General features: G+C 40.1%; 1 protein-coding gene across 1 annotated transcript in view; it reads right to left on the bottom strand.

Annotated features, from left to right (window-relative positions):
* LOC124155982 (neural-cadherin) overlaps positions 1–22,378 on the bottom strand; it is a 1,049,301-nt gene that overhangs the window by 752,305 nt on the left and 274,618 nt on the right. The gene's annotated exons all lie outside the window — the stretch shown is intronic.

Raw genomic sequence — 22,378 nt, 5'->3', positions numbered from 1 at the left:
ATCCGAGGCGCACGCCTCAATCCAACGAGGGAATTTCATTCCTACGCCACAGCCACTTACTCGCAGGAGAGTGCGGGCCTGCAGCTCGGCTGTTTCTTTGACGTGCGGCCAGACTTCATTACGGTGATGGAATTGACCGCCAGGATACCGAGTTAGTCCTTTTTTACTCCACATAATTCGTTCTCATGTACGACCCTTGGCCTCGTCCGCGCGATCGAAACGACAGGAATGCGTGCCATCGAGGGCAACTTGAGCACTGGCGTTATGAGCGAAGAAAGATTGATGGGTAGCTCTGATTCTACAAGTTAAAAATGAGGACGTCAAACTCAACGTCGATTGTAAAAAGAAAAGAATTCATACCGCTGGATAATCCCATTTAGCAAGGAAACCGCCCGTGCGAGGGATACGGTGGAATAGTTTCGTATGTAATAAATTATTTACGATTTTCCAAGTCAATAATATTTCTCGGGATCGTACCGGTTTATGTTTCACAATAGCACATCGTTTTGACAAATGAATTGTTTTTCATTTTGAGGACACTCTCTCTGCTTCATCAGGATTCACTCAATGTGAAAAACAAATCATTCATCGAAACACCGGCGTTACTTCAAAGCATGACCCGGTGGATTCCCTGTGAAATGTTTTCGATTTTCGCATATGGATCAAAATATTCGCAAAAAAATAATAATTAGTATGAAGTATACACTTACACGGTAGTGATTGACGCATGTGGCATTAATATACAATTCCAGGCTAACGATATATCATAGAGCATGATATATTTGTTAAAGCTGCAGATTTTATGTTTTGTATTCAATGTAAAGGCCATTATGGCTGTGTTTGAATAATTTAATAAATAAATAAATATATAGAGCATGAACGAGAAGAGCAAAGAAGAGTACCTAGTTTGAGGAGGGAAACGATTCTGAGCCTGACCACAATCACTGATTCCACTTTCGCTCGAAATGAAAGCCATGTCACTGATACTCAGAACGAACTCACCTGGGAGGCGGAGTGGGAACAAAATAAAGACATGGCGCCATAAAAGTTGAAAAATCACTATCACCCTGCATCCATTTCTCTGAAAAAAAATGTTTCATCCGACATCCCAGCAATTTTAATCACTCGAAATCAGTACCGGGGGCAATCAATATATTGGGCGGAAAGCAACCCGACAAAATTGCCCAGCGGAACATTCGATCCCTCATCCCACTCAATTCCCTATTCCATTATTCCACGACCCCTTCACTATTCTCAACTCCTCCAGTAATCCATTTCCTCCCACAAGAGCCTTTGTGCCCTCAAGTGCTCAATTTTTAATCTATCAGTCATCGTTTTCTAGCCACCGAATTTCCATTTCTATGATAAACTCGTCCTCCAAAACTTTATCAACGAGCGACGACGTTCCTACTTATTTTCTGGGTAGGCTTTAAAATCGTTCTGAATATGAAACTATGTTTCCCATTTTTCTAACACAAAAATAGTTTAAGCTAGCTCCTAACTAAATGGAACTAAACGGATATCGAATTCCCGAATGACCGCGGAGAAATATATCAGCAGAGAAAACGTTATGAATATGTTATTCTGGCTTATCCATATTCATAAGCACAGTCGCTGCTAAATTTGGAGTAAATTGAAACGCTGTACGATGTGTAGCGACGGGACATATTGCAATAACTAATATTCAAAATCAAAACCAGGGTATTTTTGTAGAAGGACTTAGCAATGAAAGTCAAAATTCTCACTCGAAAATATTTATACTACTTAACTTAGAGGCACATGATGTTACTTATTAAAAATTGTACTTGCAAATTATTTTCTTTAACACAATAACTACAGAACAAGCTATAAACACTGTTCCGGAACAGGAGAACATATTTTCCTCTTAGCTCATGAAGGAAAATCAAAGGAAAGGTTTTTCCAAGAAACCCAATAGTTCTGAATTCCCAGGTAACATTTTTATTACATTTTTGAAAATTATTTACTGTGCCACAATATATACAAAACAGCGTATTAAAACAGCGTTCGGGAACAGGAGGATGAATTTTCCCCTTAGCTCATACGGAAACTCAGAGGAAACGTTTTTCCAAGAAACTCAATCGTACTGGAGGAAATTTCGAAAAAATAGCCGCTTTATCCAAAACTGAAGTTACACCGAGATCCTAGCAATCTGAATGAACCAAAATCTCAAGTGTACCCTCAGTGCTTTCCTCGTGAATTGCAGGTCAGCGGGCAAAACATGAAGCTATATCATCAAATGCAATGCTGTTCCCAAGAGGGACATCAAACCAGCCATTTTCTTTTTTATGCATACCCTAGAGCTGGGAAGCAGTGATTTTTGGCATCTTCATTTTTAAAATTTTAGATATTCCATTTCCGAGCCATGCGAACGATTTCTTAAACACAACTTCCTTCCAATCCCATTTCAGTACCGACCGAAGGACGTAACCGAGGTCACATAACTTTTTATTTTCCCGCGAGAGATTATTTCTCCATTCCTACCAGCAAAATCAGACACATAACTTTTATTCAGTTTTATTGTAATCTTTTTGGGGTAAAAAGGAATCAAATTATTTTTAGAACAACATCAATAATGACGCATTTTCCCGATTGCATAGTCCGGGGAAAATGGTAGAATTACCCTTACGTAGGCTAATATAATTATATGCGTTTGTAATTCATAAGCAGCCCATCCACGGGGAAAGAATAATTAAAACGTTTTTACATGTTTAATGAATATCACCACCAGTACCGTACAGGGATGATCACACAAAGGAGAGGCCTAAATCCATACAATACGCGATGCGAAACGGCCTAAATCACTGAGGCAAAACGTCAAACATATAAAAATTATGACAATGAAGACAACGATTATAAAGTGGATTTCGATTGAGAATTTTCCAACGTCATGTTTACGTTCGAATGTTTTTTCCCATACTCTATACCCACGCCGTCAATCAAACTTAATTAAAAGGTAGCTAAACAGATCTGTCCTAAGAAGGTAACAGTCGTAATTGCAATGAGATCTCATCGCTGATCCCGGAGGACTGACAGCTCATGAGGGTTAATCGGAAAATGCGAGAAAATTACAAGCATACGACCCCAATTACTGCTATCTACCTGCTAATGCCTCTGACTCCCTCAACCCCTTCGGAACTTCGCGTTCCATCCCTCAGCCTCCCCGATCTGCTGAAGCGCCGAGATACTGAGAGAGACAGATAGGAGAGCAGAGATGACAAGGAGAACGATCCGCCAACAAAACTGACAACAAAAGGGGGAGAGCATGGCACTCGGATTCAGGGACCTTTCCCGGCATCACAGAGGAAAGCAGCCCATCTTCTTCCCCTGCCCCTCCTCGCCCCAAACCCACCGCGCACAAAGAGCCCGTGATTGGGCCAAGCAGTGACAAGAAGATCGAGCCAAAATTATGCGCTTCCCCGAGAGCATGCCTCAGCCAGCCTGCCAGCCTCCGCGAGGCCCCCCTGACTTCCACCGACCACCCACACTCATTCACTTTCGGGACCGGCAGCGCAGAAGCCGAGGCAGCCACGTACAAGCGCTACCGGGAAACTAATGAAAAACCAACCCATCCCCATTCTCCTCTTCCCCCGCATACCGCAGGCCGTATATATATCGAGAGTAAGAGGAGCGGAGATGAGGAATAAGCCAACGTAAATCACGTGGGGATGATGGAGTGCGTAGTTCGGTCTATTGGTGGTTTGGATATAAAAGAGGGAGTGAATGGGGAATTTTACACCTATTTATTCCACGAAGATATGTAGTTAGTAATCTTTACCTTCAGCAAGATTGCAAAATCCGCGGTGATTCAATATTATTCCACGATATCAAACAACTAACCCTTCGCAAGAAAGTAAAATTTCTTTAGACTTCAATATGGCCCTTCTTCAATAAGACTTCAATATGGCCCGTGGAAGGGATTTCTACAATTCGAGCATAATAAGTATCACTTAAAGGCTTTTTGAAATGTTGAAAGCTCAAACGTTAAGAAGAAAATAAAATTGTTATCATAAATGAATCCGCAATTGAACTTTAAAGAATAAAAACTTCCGATTCCAAATTATTTTCCATAAACTTCTTTGATGGCCAGTGAAATAAATCCAGGGTTGTAATTTTCATACAAGCATCCATTTACATCCAATTCCATTTACATACATGCATCAATGTATAGTTTTAAATACGCGAGTAGGAACACACAACCTCGAAAATTCAAAGACTGTAATTATCTCTCAAAGCTGATATCGAAGAAATATTTTACATAATATTGCTTTATCCTCATCAAAATAAAAGCTGTAAAACTTCCATGTTTCGTAGTCACTTGCGTAAAAATACCACTTCGAAAATACGAAAGTTATTAACTGGAGTATTTTCAAGTACTTCAATCGAATAAAAAATACTAGTATCAATTGAAGCAGAGTACGCAACATAATAATGTGACGAGGTGATAAACAATTTTCTCTCGCGGAATGATGACAGTATGAGAAAATTCATAGCTCAAAAACAATTTGCGGGGGCATCACGATCCATCGGAAATGGAAAAAGGAAATGAATTGCCCAATAAACAATGAAAAGCAATCAATGCCAGTCATTCGTCATCCGTTCAAATCGTTCAATGGTTATCGATCATGGAAAAAATGAAATTAAAAAGAGAATAAAAAATACATTAGCTCTGATTTTTCAACCTGCCTGATAAAGTGTATAGACATCCATGTATCGTTCGTAACAGCCTCATCAACTTCAATCAGCGCACGGTGAGAAAAAAGCGAATCAAGTAAAATGTAGCACTCTTCTACGCTAATTCCAACTTGTTGGCTGTTTAACTATTACCTCTTTCACATTTGAATGAAAAGGCTTCAAAGTACATACAGTTACAAACTGATTTCCTTTGTGTATCTACAGCAGCATGAGTTCAATCTTCTCCGATGCAGATCATATTATACTAAATGCTAATGTGATTTGCCAACATCACTGTTCAAAAATCGCTAATTAATAACGAAACAAGAATAATTTTTATAAGTAAACTTAAATACAAAGCATGAAATAGACGCTAATAATACCTAGGTTCAACAATTCTCAATGTTGGCAATAAAAGGCCAAACGCTCATGGCATCGACGTCAATTAAACATTTGTCTCATTATCATACATTAATACACTGCAATCGTGACTAGAGGTATCTAAAGTTAGGTTTCCTTAGATAGTTCTGCGATAAAAAAAGTTTAACCTTATAGCGATAAAATCACATAATAACAATTTATATCACCACATATGAGTTTACAACAGCACGATGCATTCCCTATTAGGGCAATAGAATTAAGGAATTCCTACCGTGATTAGTTGAAAGATAACGCAATGCTAGACTCGAACGAACGTATGATGGAGCTGAAAACTTTACTTCATGATTCGATGATCACGAGGATCAGATTTCGGGATGAATTCCTTTCGAATCGGAGCACGCACGCACATGACCTACGCACACATGTACACAAATCCCAACATATGAGCTCACACACACATAGGTGAAAAGCATGTGTGGTGCTGAAGCCTGCCACCAGTCTTCCTCTCTCTCTATCTCCGAGCGATTGCTATTCGATTACTTAGCTTCTCGACGGGAGAAATTCGCACCCTTGTCTCTCACGCACGGCAAGGCTCCCCCCCTCTTCATTCCTTTGACGTTTGCTTTCCCGTTCTACCAGAACCTCTAACGGCAAAAACCCCAATCAACCATCCAAAGCTCTGACGCACAATCGGAGAGAGTTTCGAGAGAAAATCATCGATGATATGTTTATTGCTAAACAATTGAAGCTACGGCATAGAATACTGGTGAGAATCTGACCTACGGCCGACAGGCTAAATCAGTAGAGCTTCTTGACTTCCACAAATAAAAATGTTCGAGACTTCAATTTATTTTTGTATTTTTGGCATAATTCCTTTATAATTGTACTGTTTTCGAGATTTTATTGTGTCCGGACCTTAGTACTACATAAAAAACTGCTTATGATTATGTTATCAAGAAGCCCTATAAATTAGTGATATAGGAACAATGAACGCTAATCGCTGACGCTTGATTAACCCACTTAGCAATTAATAAGCCTAAAGACAGCAGTGGTATTTGGATAGAAATGACAGTAAAATATGGTGAGGATAAGACACCAAGAGGGCAGTTGGTAAGTGAGTTCAAATTATTTATTAATTATAAAACATCTTCCGAACAATCAAGGAAAGTAAGATTGTGTTACAAGTGAGAAAACCAGCAGGTAATATAAAAATATAGAAACATTTCATGGATTCCCATTAAAGGGAATTGATTCTCATACCACGAGTTAAATGCTTTTTTTGGTCCCTAAAGGCTCCTTCTGGCAAGTAATTGCACTAAGTTAATTAAGTAAAAATGGATGAGATTCTACACGCTGCCATGTATAAATAGATGATCTCTTTCTACATGGCAGAGAAAAACTGAAATAAGTTGGTCCTATCGACGACTCGATAAAAACGAGCAACGGTGAATGGTTATATTTCCAAAAAGAAAACAATAAATGAAGATTTTTAAGCACGGCATTGATGTCTTGATTTACTAAAAATTATACAATTTTATTTGATATCTACTGATAATGGAGGAAAAATTCCAAAGCAGATTAATGTGGCTTGATTTCAATTTCAAAGGGCGCTGCAGATTTGAAGGGATGGCTGAATAACCCGAGAAAAACATCGAACATTGTGTACTAACAATCGACAAAATAGGACTATCGATTCTTATTCTCTTTCCAGGAGCAAAACCCCTTCGTTCTTTCCGCATCCAAAGAGCAAAAGATTGGAATGGGGTCTGAAAGAGCACACACTACATTCGATCCCCTGTCGAGAATCGTCGGTAACGGCCGTTTCGAAAAGGGACCCCATTCGAAATGAGTGGGAGAAGGGAATTGAGGGTAGCTTTTATTTCCCAGATCGACTTCCCACCTTCCCTCCTCCGCGCACGTGAGCCAACCCTTTTCTCAGCCTTTCTGGGCCATCACGCCGCCCTTGTCCTCAGTGCGCCGTCATCTGAGGGCCAAGGAACCAATTCATTCCTTCTCGCCAAAAAGGTCCGTGTAGCCATCAACTTTCGAGGGGGCGTTCTTGGCTCACGGCACTCTCCCTCCCGTCCTTCCCCTCCTTCGGTCTTATCGCGATTTTCAAAGTTCCTTGGATATGACTTGGCATTTGATGCACCGATTTGGACCCAGTGAAAAGGTGCAGACTCCTTGATTCTTGGCAGGGCGCAAATTTGAAATCATATTCATCAAGGAAAAATCTTTAAGCCAAGGGAAAAAGTTAATTGAAACTCGTACCAAGACTGGCCACTGAAATTTAGGTTTAACATGGATCTTAGATTAAGAAATTCTGACCGCTATGAAGAAAACGCTAACGTAATTCGAAAAGGGAAAAAATAAAACTATTAATCTTGATAACATTTCCTTGCATCAAAGCTAAAATTGGATGCTGAAGTTAGGGTGGAGGTCGAAACATATTACCGTGCAGATATTTACTATTCATCTCTTATAAGGGTTAGATAAGGAGTAGATTAATTAGAAAAGAGTATTTTGTTAGGTTCTCTTAAGATAAAACAAGTGTAATTGTTAAAGGAAAAATTAAATGAAATCGAAACAATACTAAGACAAGGAATGTTTTATAAATTCCTAACACTTCAACCTGGCACCAAAAAGGTTAGGTCCTATTTCATAAGTGATGGTCGTAAACAGTATATTTGAAAACAAACACATTACACGTTACATTCATAAATATTGACACAGACGACCAACTTTTTAGGAAGTAGTTCATTTTTTACCACTGGATTTCGAAAAATTATTTTAAAGATATTTTTAAAAAATCCAATGTAAAAAACAAGAAACACAAATTAGAAGAACCACTCAATTAGAAAATGAACACAGGGAGACCAACAAGGAAGAAATATCACGCAAATTACATGAGCAGTGAAAAAACGAAGGTACACAACGCTGGAAAAATCATTTAATTTCTGTCAAGAGGAAAGCGGAGTGGGGACCAATAGTGAAGAAGTCTCGGATCGCTGATGGAACCTAACCATCATAATTCCCGACCAAAAAATATTGTTCATATCTCTCAAATGCAGCTAAAATAGGGCATCGGTAAATGCAATTTTATGCATTCGAGAGCACATCGCGGATCCATGACTCCAACTCCAATCTCGGAGCCCACCACTCTCATTGAGACTGCATTTCCGACCCAACGGAATCCCCACCCACTCAATCAGCACAAAGACTCACGCGACTGCTCTTTCCCCATTTCTCCGCCATCCCATTCTCGGTAATCTTCGCGGTGCATTAAATTCCAAAGCCCGCCAATGTACGTGAGGCCGACTCTACCACCCCCTAGACTGCCGGACACAAACCCCACTCAAAATCATCATTTCACATTGCGCCTTCTCCCTTCTACGGCGAAAAAACTAAAGCCGGAGGCGACAAAGTTAAAAGCGCGGCTGCTAGAGTATGCAAAAAAAGAAAGAATGACAAAAAAATAAACGCCCCTGTTTTTATGTGGTGCCATTTTGACTCTCAAGACGCGAAGAGTTCATAGAATCGCTTTACCAAAGAAGTGATGATGGAGACAGAAGTGCCAGGATATATACCCCTATACCTTTCTCTCTCTATTTCACTACGAATAAGGAGGTGGTTACAGGGGGAGGAGAGGAACTCGGCCGGTACGCTTAAATCATCCGCTTTTCCCGGTGTCTTGGAAATGCTTTCGCATCAGAAAGAGACCATATGCCATTCCCTGGAGATGAGTAATGGTTGCAAAAGGGTCGGATGAGGTCGGATGTTTTAGGACTTGACTAGGTCGGGTTACGTGCACACGTAGCCGATGCTGTCGGGGAAGGGAGCCGCGGCAAAGCTCTCAAGCGATGATCTTACATCTGTCTGCCTTCATTGATGCGATTTTGGATTTATTCTCTCGCTATCTAAGGTTCTTACATTTGCAACATGTGGGCGTCTTGATCCCGTACCAGAATTCTTCATTAAGGCTTCGCAGTAAGACCCATCAACTTGGAGATTGTATATTTCAACCCACACTGAGAGCATCCCAATCACCTTTGAAGAAGCGACCAGCAGGGGTCGCGAAATGTCGGAATAAAAACTGAATCCATGCGGTAAGACCCGAAAAAGTTTATTACCCGTAACACAAGTTCATTGAGTCCACGAATTTAATAAAGCGATCCGTGTGGCTACCTATAAACATTTAATATATGAAAATTAAGAGAAGAGTTACATTTGTTCACTAAAAAAAGTACCTCACAGTTAAAATACGCAGATTTTTTTATTTTCACGTTCCTGGCACAAAAATGAGGAATGCTCTTAATGCCATCGGCATTTTTAAATGGTAGCCACTTGAATATCACGAAATATTAATTTACACCTCTGTTAGGAGCTCCATCTCCGGAAGAATACAAAGTAAGGAACGCGCACCTAGTAACTATAAATAGTTGCAAGAGGAGTGAACACTTTCATCCATAAATCTAGAGCAATTTGTAACACTAGAGGCATCAAATAGAAGCACGGGCATTGCAATATGCTTGGCACTAAGTACCGCAGAGAACTTTGTTAATTTATCGTCCCATGTCATCTAGGCGGGAAAGGCAAACTACCCTGCTTTTTATGGTCAAACTCCATCATCAGTTCACCGCAAAACCCATTACGTGCACGGCATAAAAACGAGATTTTGCGCATTAAAAGTTCTTTGACCGGAATTAGAGAATAAAATATAGAGAACCTCTTCCAGCGATAAATGATCCCCCAATCTTACAGTAATCTACGAGAAAGCCTCTATATTAAGGAAGAGAAAATAACGAATAGACGTTACCATTTAAATTTTAGGGGAGAAATACTAATTGCAAAATAAACAATGGAAGCATATCCATCATAAAAAAGCTTTCAGCAATAATCATGAATAGTGCATTTAAAAAGCTTCAACGGCTAGAAAATATATTCAGCGTCCTTCATGCGCACAATAGTTGTATTAGCAAAAAGTGACCGACAAGTGGCTGAAACCATTAGACCTATTCAGGATCCGATGTACGTGCCATTTGCGTATGCGTATGTTTGCCAAATAAGTATTAGATCAAAGGATAAGAATTAAATAGATGTTTTGTGCGGCTCGATCACAAACCACTGATATTTTTCACAATGAGTTTGCAATCGCTAATAGAAATAATTTTCTTCATCGGCTTGAAATTACAACGCATAGGAGTCCAATTACAATAATGCAATGCCAACGCAACGTACAGGCGTCAGAGAGCACCCAACCTCGGTAGGTTCCAACTCGAAATAGCAAAAAAAAATGAAACCATCACAGAAAAATCAGCTAAAAAATCGTTCATAGCAATTAAGAGTAAGTCAATACCTTTTTTCTTTTTTTATTGAGACAACGGATACAAAAAGTATTGGCGGTCGTCATGACTCAAATTGACATTAATTAGATGCCCACCATAAATGAGCAGCTCTCCTAAGGAGATGGATGAATCACCCAGCTCGCTGGCAAAATTAATTGCCTCACATTTCAGGTTCCTTTTGTCACCATCCCAGAAACCCCTGTGGCTGCAGAGTCAACTCACGCATACAAGGCCTGCTGATCGAACCTAGGACGTGACCGAGGCGAAGCTCACGGTAAGGAAGATGGACGGCTGTGGCTTGCAAGGAGATTGGCTGACATGAATAGCAACTTGCAGGAGAGAGGGGCTAATAACCTGACCTCGCGATCGGAGAGATGGTAGCGATAAAAATAGTTTATTCACATATATCCGTTTATTTTATAGCACAACAATAATTTCCACAGTAATATTTTTCTCAGGTGTGTAAAATAAAATGTTACCTACCGCAAAAAGTTTCATTTTTAGTTCACGCAAATTAAAAATACAAAAATAGAGATAAAATGCATGAAAATGCTTTATAAAGAAAAAAAAACTGTAAGCTGATGACAGTATTTACATAACAGGCAATATTTCAGTCAAGGAGCCGATTTATTAACAAACTAAGAATGACGTAATTCAAAACTAACACTTTTGTGACAAGTTAGCAGTTCAAAACAAAAGCGTTGCAATAGATATTCCAAGTCGAAGAACTAAAAAAAGAGGAATTATTTACGTCATTAAAATTAAATGTTTCCGTCAAGAATTTAAAATTTCCAAGCACCAATCGCTTTACACTGCCATACAGAAAAATAAAGTAATTATAAATTTTTAATGCAGGGATCATTTCGCACCAATTGAACCATCAATTGGTATAGAATGTCAATCGAACGAGACATTAGCATTGAAAATGAGAATCTCATGAAAAATTCATCAATTACATTTTCACCTGTTTCACGGAAAGTGCTCTGTCAATATTTCCCAGGGATATTCAAATTAACTGTCTCTAAATGGAGCGTTAAAAAAATTGCCTTGCATTTCACCTCGCTGAAAATTTTACGAAATAAAAGCAATTTAAATACAACCTGAAACCTTTAAAAATCACCTCTCGGGCAATTTTCACCGATGAATTCAGAAGAATGTGGAATGGAATGCATGGATTCAACTATTACCCTCAACTTAGCGGCATCAGGGATAAAATTCAAAACATTCATAAGGCCATAACAAAATAGAATTGAATTTGTTTGTCAAAATTTGTATAAAATGGCAACAGAAATTTAATAAAATACCAAAAGGTTAAGGAAATGAAATAATTAGTAAAAAATGCAATTATGGTGAGAAATTTCATATGAATCAATCATCCTTTGCTCAACGCAAGATTACCGAAATCATAATGGAGAAATATGCATTAAATGCTTCAACAGCCGAAATTTTTTCGTCAACTTTCCAACACGTAAGTGACACAAGCAAAGGTATGGCATGGAATTTGAAGGAGGCAAGCAACAGCTTAAGTTAATTGCGCCATGAGGTAAGGATATTAAAGGAAAGGTGAGATATCCGTCGTCGGTATTGGCCTGCTCTTAACGAAAGGCGCCAAGGGATCACGGCTTAACGTCCAATCCGACCGGCGCGCCGCGGCGGAGTGATGCATTAGATGAGCTCTTCACAAAAAACTCAAGCAAAAATCGGGCACTCACTGAATAATCACTGCCATCGCCACAAACCTTCAATAGAACTCAGGAATAAATAAATGCTCACCACAATGGATTACATGTTCTCACTTATTTTTAAATCTCTTTTGAAAAGCCTGGAAATGGCAATAAATGATAAAGTAAAAAAAAACTTTGGATAAGTTATACCCATCACGTAGATTGGTATCGATTACCTTACCCGAGACTACCGGGTCAGACGAAGCGGCGTAATGGCATAGGGCGAGCAACTTCTTACCACAACCGTCATGAAATATAATCCTTCCTCTTACTCATCTCAGCCCATCGAGCCTAGTGAAATGCAACTTTGATAAACTCGCGGATGTATTAACCCCCACAAGTCCGATGGGATCTGGGGAATAAAAGGGTTGGATGGAGGGATATTTTGGAGCGATCAAAAATGAATTTTTCCGCGGGAGCAATTAGGCGTCATCAATCACGCTTCAGTCAAGCCGGGGGATGCTAAACGGTCACCCCTATCCTAGGGCCTCTCATCATCCACGAGCACCACGAGACTGAGGAGAAGACGGGGCACGGATTAGATTGATTGAGAGACGGAGATAAGAGGCAAAAAGCGAGAAGATGATGGAGAAACATGGATTTGGGAGGCATCTGGAGGCTGAGAGGGGAAAAAATGGCCCTCCCAAAGCGATGAAAGACGCCAAGGTCGGATTGCCAAGACAAGAGGAATTTGAATAAAAAAAGAATTCCCGAAGACGGAACGCAAAAAATGACTCGAGAAAGAGGAGAGGACTCGATGAAGATAGGGAGAGAAAAGCCTAAGTTAACGCGGAGAGAAAAATGATGGTAAAAACCTTCGCGAAAGATATGAAAGGGCACGTGAGGGGATGAAAGACCATACGTGGTTCGCATTATTAATTAATCGAGTCGCGGTGGAGCGGATATTGATAGCAAATAGATTCGTCTTCCACAAACTCTCTTGATAGGGTTACTTTGAAAGTTCAGGGGAAAGAATATAGAGCTCTCCGGTTTCATTATCAGTTAAATCAAATACAATATTTTCCCATCAAATTCATTTTTATGCATCCTCTAGGCACACAAATACTGAAATTTTCACATAGTACTCCATGGAAGCTCAATAAATACTTAATTTGAAGCACTTGTCAGCCGTTTTCTGCTTCAATTTCACGTATCAATAAGACTTATGATAAGCTATTCCCAGTTTCACTACATAAATATGATAATCTAATACCTTATCGCGTCTTGGGTTGATACAAAGTAAACCGGAACCATTTACAGGTATACTAACAATAAAGTACAGAATTAATATTTAGAGATAATCACAACCAGAGCGCAAATGGAAGTTATGAAAAAAATTCTCATAATTTTAAAATTCTCAGGAACAGCCTGGCTGTTAGATCGTCATGATCCGAGTATTGACCGTGATGCGACGGACTCTTTCAAATTGACTTAGACCGGAAGGAAAATTCGCGGAGTTGGGATAAAATGAAATGGCTTCACCTAAGTGTTAACTTGGGAAAAGTTCCCACCATCACACTTCGAGGAATGTATATTTACTTTTTTCCTAGTCGCAGCCATTTATGGAAAGGGTGAGGGATATTGAGATAGGTGCAATGCCCTACATATTGGCTCTCGAACCATCTGAGCCAGCCCCCAAAAGGGTTTCTAACTGCAAGACTCCACCGATCCTCAACTAACCCTTCCCCCCGCCTTCCCAGCCCTTCACCTGCCCCTTCCAAGACCACCACTGCTGCGCACTCAAGGCCTCGCCCGTCGCCTCATTTTCAAGTAAGGAGCGCTTTGGGATGAATTCCTCCATTCCTTGGAATCCGAGGCCATCAACTTTCGGAAGGTTGGGAGGAACCTTTGGCCGAGAGCCCCCTTACCTACACGTCCCTTCGCATGATTCCCTGCCTCCGCGTCGGATTGCAACGGCACGAGTAAGGAGAGACTCTCGTAGAGTGATGGGGCGCGTTTGGGTTTGGAAACAAGGGCCGTGACCGAGCGGAGAGAAGGAGAAAACAGCGATAGGAAGATGCGGGAAGAGGGAAAGCGGTGGAGACGAGTGTGAGGAAGATGTGGAAGTGGCGCCAAGGGCGACTGGAGAGAGGACGAGGAACAAATTACCTCCGGATGATTGCCTCGGGGAAAAGTGGGACAAATGAAAGGAAAACAGGGGATATAAAACGGAGAAAGGCACTCGCGAAGAACCCCGCAATATGCTCGCAGGCGCCGAGAGGACCTCGTAGTTCAACGTAGTCTGCTCATGATAAAATATAAACAACATATGTTAATTTCCACACTTTAATATAAAACTCCATTACCGACCATGGCTTCGACATCCTGTCATTTTCAAGGCATAGTGTGTCAAAATCATGATCGGTAGTGGATTTGCAGGTATATTAAAACGTGAAATTGACCATTTTTTGTTTGTATTTTATCATGGTTTTATCGGATTTCCACCACGGCAAGACTGAAACGATTTTATATATGAACGTAGTCTGCCTTTAATTTTGATGTATAAGTGCCCAAGTTTCTGTAGCATATTTCACACAAGTTAGTTTCAAAGTGACTGAACAGCATTGCGCATGCATAAGGCAGTGACATTTCAGACTGTGATATCAACATAGCCATTTTTTCGGTACGTATTTTCAATTTACACTCCGCTCGTAGGTAGGTGCGGCCTAGTAAACTGAAAATAAAACCTGCAACGAAGCTATTTCAAAAGTAATAAGGCAAGTGAAATTTGCAAAACTTCTGAGAACAGAAAGACAGAGAAACTAAGAAGCTGCGAGGGAACATGAAGAAATAATAGTGAACAAGGAACAAAATAATTACCTCTATATATGTTTGCAGTTAAAAGTACGATCCCCGTTGATAAAGATGAGGGTATGAAACAGTGAATATCAAATTTTTTAAAAATTCTATTTTTCTTCAGCAATAAAATTATAGCAGTAAATTAGCTACCAATTAATAATAGAACTAAACTAATAACATCAATTAAATACAGGAAGGAAAAATAGGAGAAAAGTGGAAGAAAGGAAGTATGTTTCTCGATGGAACTAAAACATAAAAGTAATGATACTCAATGTCAACTACTATAAGAAACAATAAAAAACTGATCTAAGGTAAAAATTGTTGAAAGCTAAAATCATTCTCCTTTTAAGCTACCGTTATTCAGCAACAACTTGTAGGTTTTTAGTAAAAGTATTTTCACTCCACCTGAAATGCATCATGATTGATTGATGACTGAAAATAGTTCAGAAAAACTGATGAAATAGTTCATACAAAAAATCTACCGCGTTAACCATTGAAATAAACCTGATACACGATTGTAAGACATTTTAAAACTATCATAAGTATACATTGCCCATAAAAACAGAAATCAGTAGGAGCATATTTTTAACAAAACGCAACCTCAAGGTAGAGGATAACGTACTTTGTCATCTATGCCTCTCGTTATTGCTTTGTAGAAAACATTGAAACGAAAAAAAACATATCATTGTGTTTGATTATTCAATCATAGATTTTCAAAACACGCTACGTCAATCCAAAACCACTATTCATCCAAATAGAGGGATAGTAAAATAAGGGGTGATGGATGGATTGGAGGATGTGAGATAACCAAGCAAGGGAGAACTGAAATTCGTCCTGGAGTTAGGAATGGAAGAAACAATAAAAACCGAGGACGGCATGAAAAGGCGAAATAGGAGCAGAGCAAAAGAGGAAAAGAATGAGGGTTGGAATGGCAAAATAAGAAATAAAACAGGAGAAAGGCGCCCGAGCCGGGGAACTAAAGACAAGGGAGGCTTTGGGCGTGGGGAAAGATCCCGCCTTTGGGGATTGGCAGGGCGAACGGAAAGGGGGGTGGAGAACTAGGGGGTTTTAAGGGGGCAGAGGTGACGGAAGAGGCACTGGGAACGGCCCCGAAGACCGCGGTCTCGGAAATTGCTAGGAATTTAATAGAGAAGCTACCAACACAAGCCGCCTGCTTTCCCCACCACCCGTCAACACATTCCCTCGGCCGAGGAAGACGGGGGGCGGGGGGGGGGGGGAGACGAGGGTTCAAGATGGAAGACCCCACGCGAGGATCATTGGGAGGTATTGACAGAGAAGAAGGACTCGTGGATAACGGCCCGGCTCTCAGGGATTGAGATATCTAGGGAGGAAAATAAACGTTGACTCGCCACTAAGAATGGGGAGGAAGTGAGCCGTTGGAGTGTCCTTCTGGTTTGAAACGATTGAAATAATTCACTCTAAGGGGGCCCAGCGAACCGGAGGGATGTAAGAGAAAAAAATTACAATCGCTCCGCACGACGAGGAAAGGAGCTGAGAGGATTAATTCCTAGGGAGATAAAAAAAAATCCTAATCTCATTTTCCGGATGGCAAAGGAGCAGTTTCCAGCGGAGAAAAGAATACGCCCCGTAGTGATGGACCGAGGCAATTTTCTGGGGTCGGTAGACGGTCGGTAAAGAGAGAGAGAAAGATGTGGGAATCAAACGGCCGCAAGAGTGGGCAGGATTATGGAGCGAAGGGAGAGGTTAATAACGCCGCGGAAAGATCCGAATTTTCGGCGCAGCGAGATGAAAGTGCCTCATATTGGAGATGGCGAGAGAATGCGCATTTTTTCGTTCGCAGGTAGCATTGGTTCGGTTGCAGTCGAGAGTCGCCAAAACTAGCCACAAGACAAAAATTATGAGTCTAGAGCCCACCGTCAAAAATCAACACGGCGCTAAAGTTGTCAAGTGCAAAAAATAATGGCATTTCCCAGCATTCTTTTACGAGTCAAATGTTGCATCAAGCTTTTCCCCTCGTTTTTACATTTTAGGATGTGTGATTTTTCGCCACCAATTACAGCAGCTACGAACTTATTCCCGCGATACGAGGAATAAAGGTATCTACAAACAGTTAGCACATATTCCTGAATTCTAGGGCGCGTGTTTTATTGAAGTAAAAATATACGTGGCTACTCCAGGAAAAGGAGCTTTGAACAAAGGTTCAAGTTCAAGGTATCTTCATGTTTTAAAATTTTCATCAAACCAATGTTTTGAATTTATTTCAAACTGATAAAGAGCAACTTAAACACGGAATAACTGAGTAATGATTACGTGTTTCGGTGCGTAATCATTCGCTTCCAACTGGATTGAGTTCCGTCAAAACCTTAGTTATGAAGCTTACCGAAATAGGACAATAAATCCAATCCCATGCCAAAATAAAGACCATTAACATTACCAAACGCCCATTCTTATATTTTTTCTGACGAAACTGGAAACTATTATGTTCTGGATTCTGACGAAATCCAAAACACAATAGTTCGTAACGTAATACTAATTCCAGAGCAAGTTATTTGAGATAGGCTCTCCCACAAGAGATATTTTCCCCAAGCTTTTGAAAGGGTACACAGCGATTTGGCGCAGAGATTGCTGTTGCCGCATGGATGCAATGCAAGCACTCTTCAAATATTAATATAAAACGCTTGAGAGCTGAAACTCAATCCCAGGTGAATCAAATATTCAAGGGTCAAGCACGACCGGGAGTTCCCACAGATTGCACCGCTCATTCGTCGAATGGCAGATTTTGGTGGGCACGGAAATCTGTCCATCATACACGCTCTCAGTAAAGCGTCAATAAAATTGTGAAACGTGTTATGAAATATTTGAAGACAGCTATAACATAACACTTCCAAACCTGGATAAGGGGAATAAATCATCACACTATTCTCCGATTGGTTTAATCAATATTCTAGTGATAGTTATAATTGAATTTAAAGTTTGCGCCCATGAATTTACACCTTATTTGACCTACATTATTTTCCAGTCACCTCAAGATACGTAATTAAAACGACTTATTCAATATACGGACGAAGAACGAGTCATATGTTCTGTAATAAAGTCGAAAAACTTAACGAGAGGCTCTTACTTAAGCTCTGAGCAACGAGGGGGGAAAACAGATTACATTCCACTCCTGATAAGACGCTATTTATAGTAAAATAGACCATCGTTTCAAAAGCAATTATGTCAATCAATGAATTACAATAGTCTACAGTTAAAGCTGTCAAATAAAAAAATTGTTTTAAATTAACTGAGTTTGATTTAGCGAAACAAAATTAATACACCTTAAAATTTATTCACAGATTCAAAGTCCTCTATGTTTTATTACCTGACACTTCCCATCGCAATCTCTCTGCAGCAGACAGACCGATTTTCACTCCCAATTAAGGTTGAAAATATTGTGGAAAACCTTCAGCTTGACGTACTACGTTATTTATTTTAAAATGATTTGTACCAGTGATATGCCAAACACGATGCAGTATCATTTTGAAAATTAGTTTTGCGTGTAATAAAACAGTTATGTACCGAACACGCAGGACATGGTCAAGAAAATTGAACCTATATCCATCGAATTTTGTGGGAATGGATCAATTTAGCCAGAAGTAGTGATATTACGGTAATTTAGGGTAATAGGGCCAAATATTGAGGAAAAAGCATTAGTTAATTGGCCAAAAACTAAAATCCGAGAGAATAACGCCATATTCCCCAATCCGATTCGATTCTCCATAAAAATTAAGATGTAAGGAAACTAAGCGGTTAATCACAGGAATAATTAGTGACACGAAATGCTGGAACTACAATAAGAATTTAAATGACCATCTCCCATTCAATTACACAAAACAGGAGTTCAACACGCCATACAGCGCTACGTACGCGAGAAATTAGTCCATCCGATGGCCAAGGTAAGCGAGCGAACTATGGATAGCGTGCACGCCAAGGGATTCAAACAATTCCGTTGCCATCTAACGTCGCGTCGTCGCCTACTCTGACGGAGATGACCTCCACCTCCCCATAGAGTCTAACATCTACCGATCTATAGAGCGACGTGCCAAGACCTCCTAATCTAACCCACCAATTTCCGAAGCCGCGGAACACAAATCAGGAAGCCAAACATCGGAACTAATCTAGTCCAGCCCATACAACAACGGATATGGAGACGAGATGGGATGCTCCGGTCTCTGAGAGAAGCAAGGAGTGAGAGATATTTACACACATATGCGCATATACCAGAGTTTGAAATGTGAGCATGAGACATTGCTAACGCGAGGGCAGGAAGACGGGATGCCGCAGCGGCCGCAGAAATTTCAAAAGGGAATAGTAGATAAGCGGGAGACACCGGGGACAAGTTTCTCGGGAGAGCGGTGTTGTCTGTGTTCCAACGGGGTTGGAAGAATTATTTCGCGGCCAAACACGAAGTAAATCTAAATATTACAGGGATTAAATAGGAATATACAGCAGTTATATATTAAAGAGTTGAACATGTATCGCAAAAATATGAAGCGTTCGCCACGAGAATTACGACGTAAATGACATTGATAATGCGAAAATTCCATTATTTCCGACGATTTGGTGCCAATCCAATATTAAAGTTTACTTAGCATAATATTCCTTGAACAAAACCATAAAAACTGGTTACCACGATTAATTATTATATTCTTAGCAAACTTATCGTGAACCTAGGAAAAATATAAACCGCAACATAGGCACACCGGTTTTTCACGTATTGAAGACATTTTTGGGAGATAAAAATAACCAAAAAACGCTAAAATACGCCAGGAATACAATTATTTTACTTTATTCGCGCAAATATTCAACGGGAGAATTTTCAGTTATTTCCTCTTTGGATCAGCACCAATTATTGCTACATCAGAGTTTCCAAAATTATCTCTATTCGGGAAGTAAGGTGTCGCGCCGAGAAAGTGCATTGGCCTCAAGTACAACAGCCTCATTATATCAGGAACACGACGGACTAAGCACACCTCCTGTTGGCCTAGACTACATGGTTGGAGATTTAAAGGAAGATGAGAGATGAGCAGAAAAGGAAGAAGCCACAACAGAGATGGAGGAGGTCAAAGGCGAAAGAGAATGGTTTAAGACCCACTGAGCCTCCGCCGACGACAATGTCTCTTGCGGCTGGGGCGACTTGCGGGTATCCGGCCTCGCGGCGGATGAGCAAGGCTTCTCACGAAGTGGAACTCGGCAGAAGACGACCCCGCAACGCAAATCCCGTGACGGCACCGCTTGTATTCTATCCCTCCACCCTTTGTGGCCCCACCCTCGGCCCTTGCGGTAAACCCCCCTCTCGAACACCCGCGATCTGCCGGCAACTGCACGCAGTTGTCCACCGCGAGCCGCACCGTCCCGCGGAGGCGTGACCATTCGGAATCCATTAAGGTGGGTTACACGTCGGCGATGCGGGGCGTAATGCTGCGGCATGAAGGTTCAGGGACACCACTGGATTAAGGCGCTATCGCCTTCAGGATTTTGGGAAGGCTTGTACGCTCTGCTAACATTGAAGTTTGAGGAAATTGCTCGGCGAGACTGTGAGGTTACTGCGGTCGCCAATAAAACCACTAGATGCAATCATTTTGATCAATGATTCCAATACTTCAATCGTACTTACAACAATGTAGTATTTAGAAGTCTTGAAACAAGTTACTACACAACCATTCATACATCTCCAATACGTATTCAAATATTACGAAAGAAAAAATTTGATGCGACATCGTGAGTGAAGTGTACTAAGTCTTTAAAAAAAGCTATCAATAGAATCAACGAGTGTGATTTAATGCCATTGCGGTATGACTCAACGTAATCTCCTACGATCCAACACTTTAAATCGTTCGAAAACAAATGATTTTAGAAAAGCTGAGTACACGAAGCTACGAGGAAACTATTTATTTTAACACAACTTTGAAGAAAAAATAAGAAAGAACATTCTAGGAAAGTCATATAGACAGAGAAGAACATTGATTCTACGGTCAAAACTGGTGACTGCAAAAATAAGTAATTTTATTGAGAAAGTTGACAGCAATTCGATAAAATAGATATTTATCCCAATTGGATTGCGAATAAGCAGGGAGGACAGTTTATAAACCAAATATTGAAAAGGAACGTATAAATAATTCAGGCATTGTGTCATTAGCATAGTCTTCATTACAACAGATCATAAATTTCAACAAAAGATAAGGACAAAATGGGAGAATGTAATTATGACCTCAGAACAAACGACGCATATTGCCAATAAACTTCACTGACTTCATTTGCAATGTATTAATTGTATTAGCAACTTTGGTGCTTTTAATATATTTTTTATAGATTTATTTCGGATGTAAAGTCTTTAAAAATGGCAAAAGGTACATGAAACTGGTTGAACTCCGCATAAAAAGTTCTAAAAATAAGAAATATTTAGTTTTAATGATTACTTCGAATACAAAATATATCAAAATGATGACAAATACGTGTAACGTGATAGAATCTGCATCAGAAGTCCTAAAAGGAAGAAAGATATAGTTTTGATAGTATTTCCATTTTTTCGAGTACCTTCAGTCTTTATCTAAAAGAAAAATTTTAATTTTGATGAAGCAATTAAATATCCCACACGTTAACCGCATAGACTCGACGAAAGCTCTCTCTGAGATACCAGCGGAATCCATAGGGGTCGTATGTGAGCGGGGCACCCCACACTTCCCACTCGCGTCATTACCCGGGGGCGTGTAGCCCTATTACGGCGTCTAGAAGAAGTGGCGGCAGTCTCACCTCACATCAAACGCCGACGGCCCATTTCCTGCCAATTCCCCAGCGAAACTTGTCGCACAGGAGGGTGGATAATTGAAACGAGTCAACAAGCGATCCCCAGGTATGCAGCACCATCGTAGTCTCGCTGAGAACTTTGAGGATCTCAAATCAACAAGAAGCCGGAAATGTTCCTATTAAACCACAAATTAGACCATAACTCGGTCATTGGATTTAACAAGGATGTGTGAAAGGATTGGCTTAAAACATGTGCAACATTTAACTAATGTGCAACTCGTTAAAATGGAAACATTTTAATGAGTATATTTTTTTAACCTTTTTTTAGCCAAGAATCAAAATTAAAATCTTAAAATGAAGCAATGGAGGAATATTTTAACATATGTTTTTTTTCCAAAAAGCTAATGGCAGTATAGTACCATAGACTATTTTTCTGTTACATAGGGAGAAGTTATGACGAAAAATTGGATTTCATTATTATCAGCCCAAATAACGTGTGAGGCAAACGACTCATAAACTTCACAAGTGTATTTAAAATGTATCATACCAATTAACCTCCTGCTTCCTGAATAATATCTGATTCATTAACTTATACAAGTTGGCAAAAAAAACTACATGATATCCGATTGCCTCCACGGCAAAAATTCTAAGAATGATAAAACGTCATTT

Source organism: Ischnura elegans, chromosome 3 (assembly GCF_921293095.1).
Source record: "Ischnura elegans chromosome 3, ioIscEleg1.1, whole genome shotgun sequence".
Taxonomy (NCBI): domain Eukaryota; kingdom Metazoa; phylum Arthropoda; class Insecta; order Odonata; family Coenagrionidae; genus Ischnura; species Ischnura elegans.
This window is presented reverse-complemented; position numbering and strand designations above follow the sequence as displayed.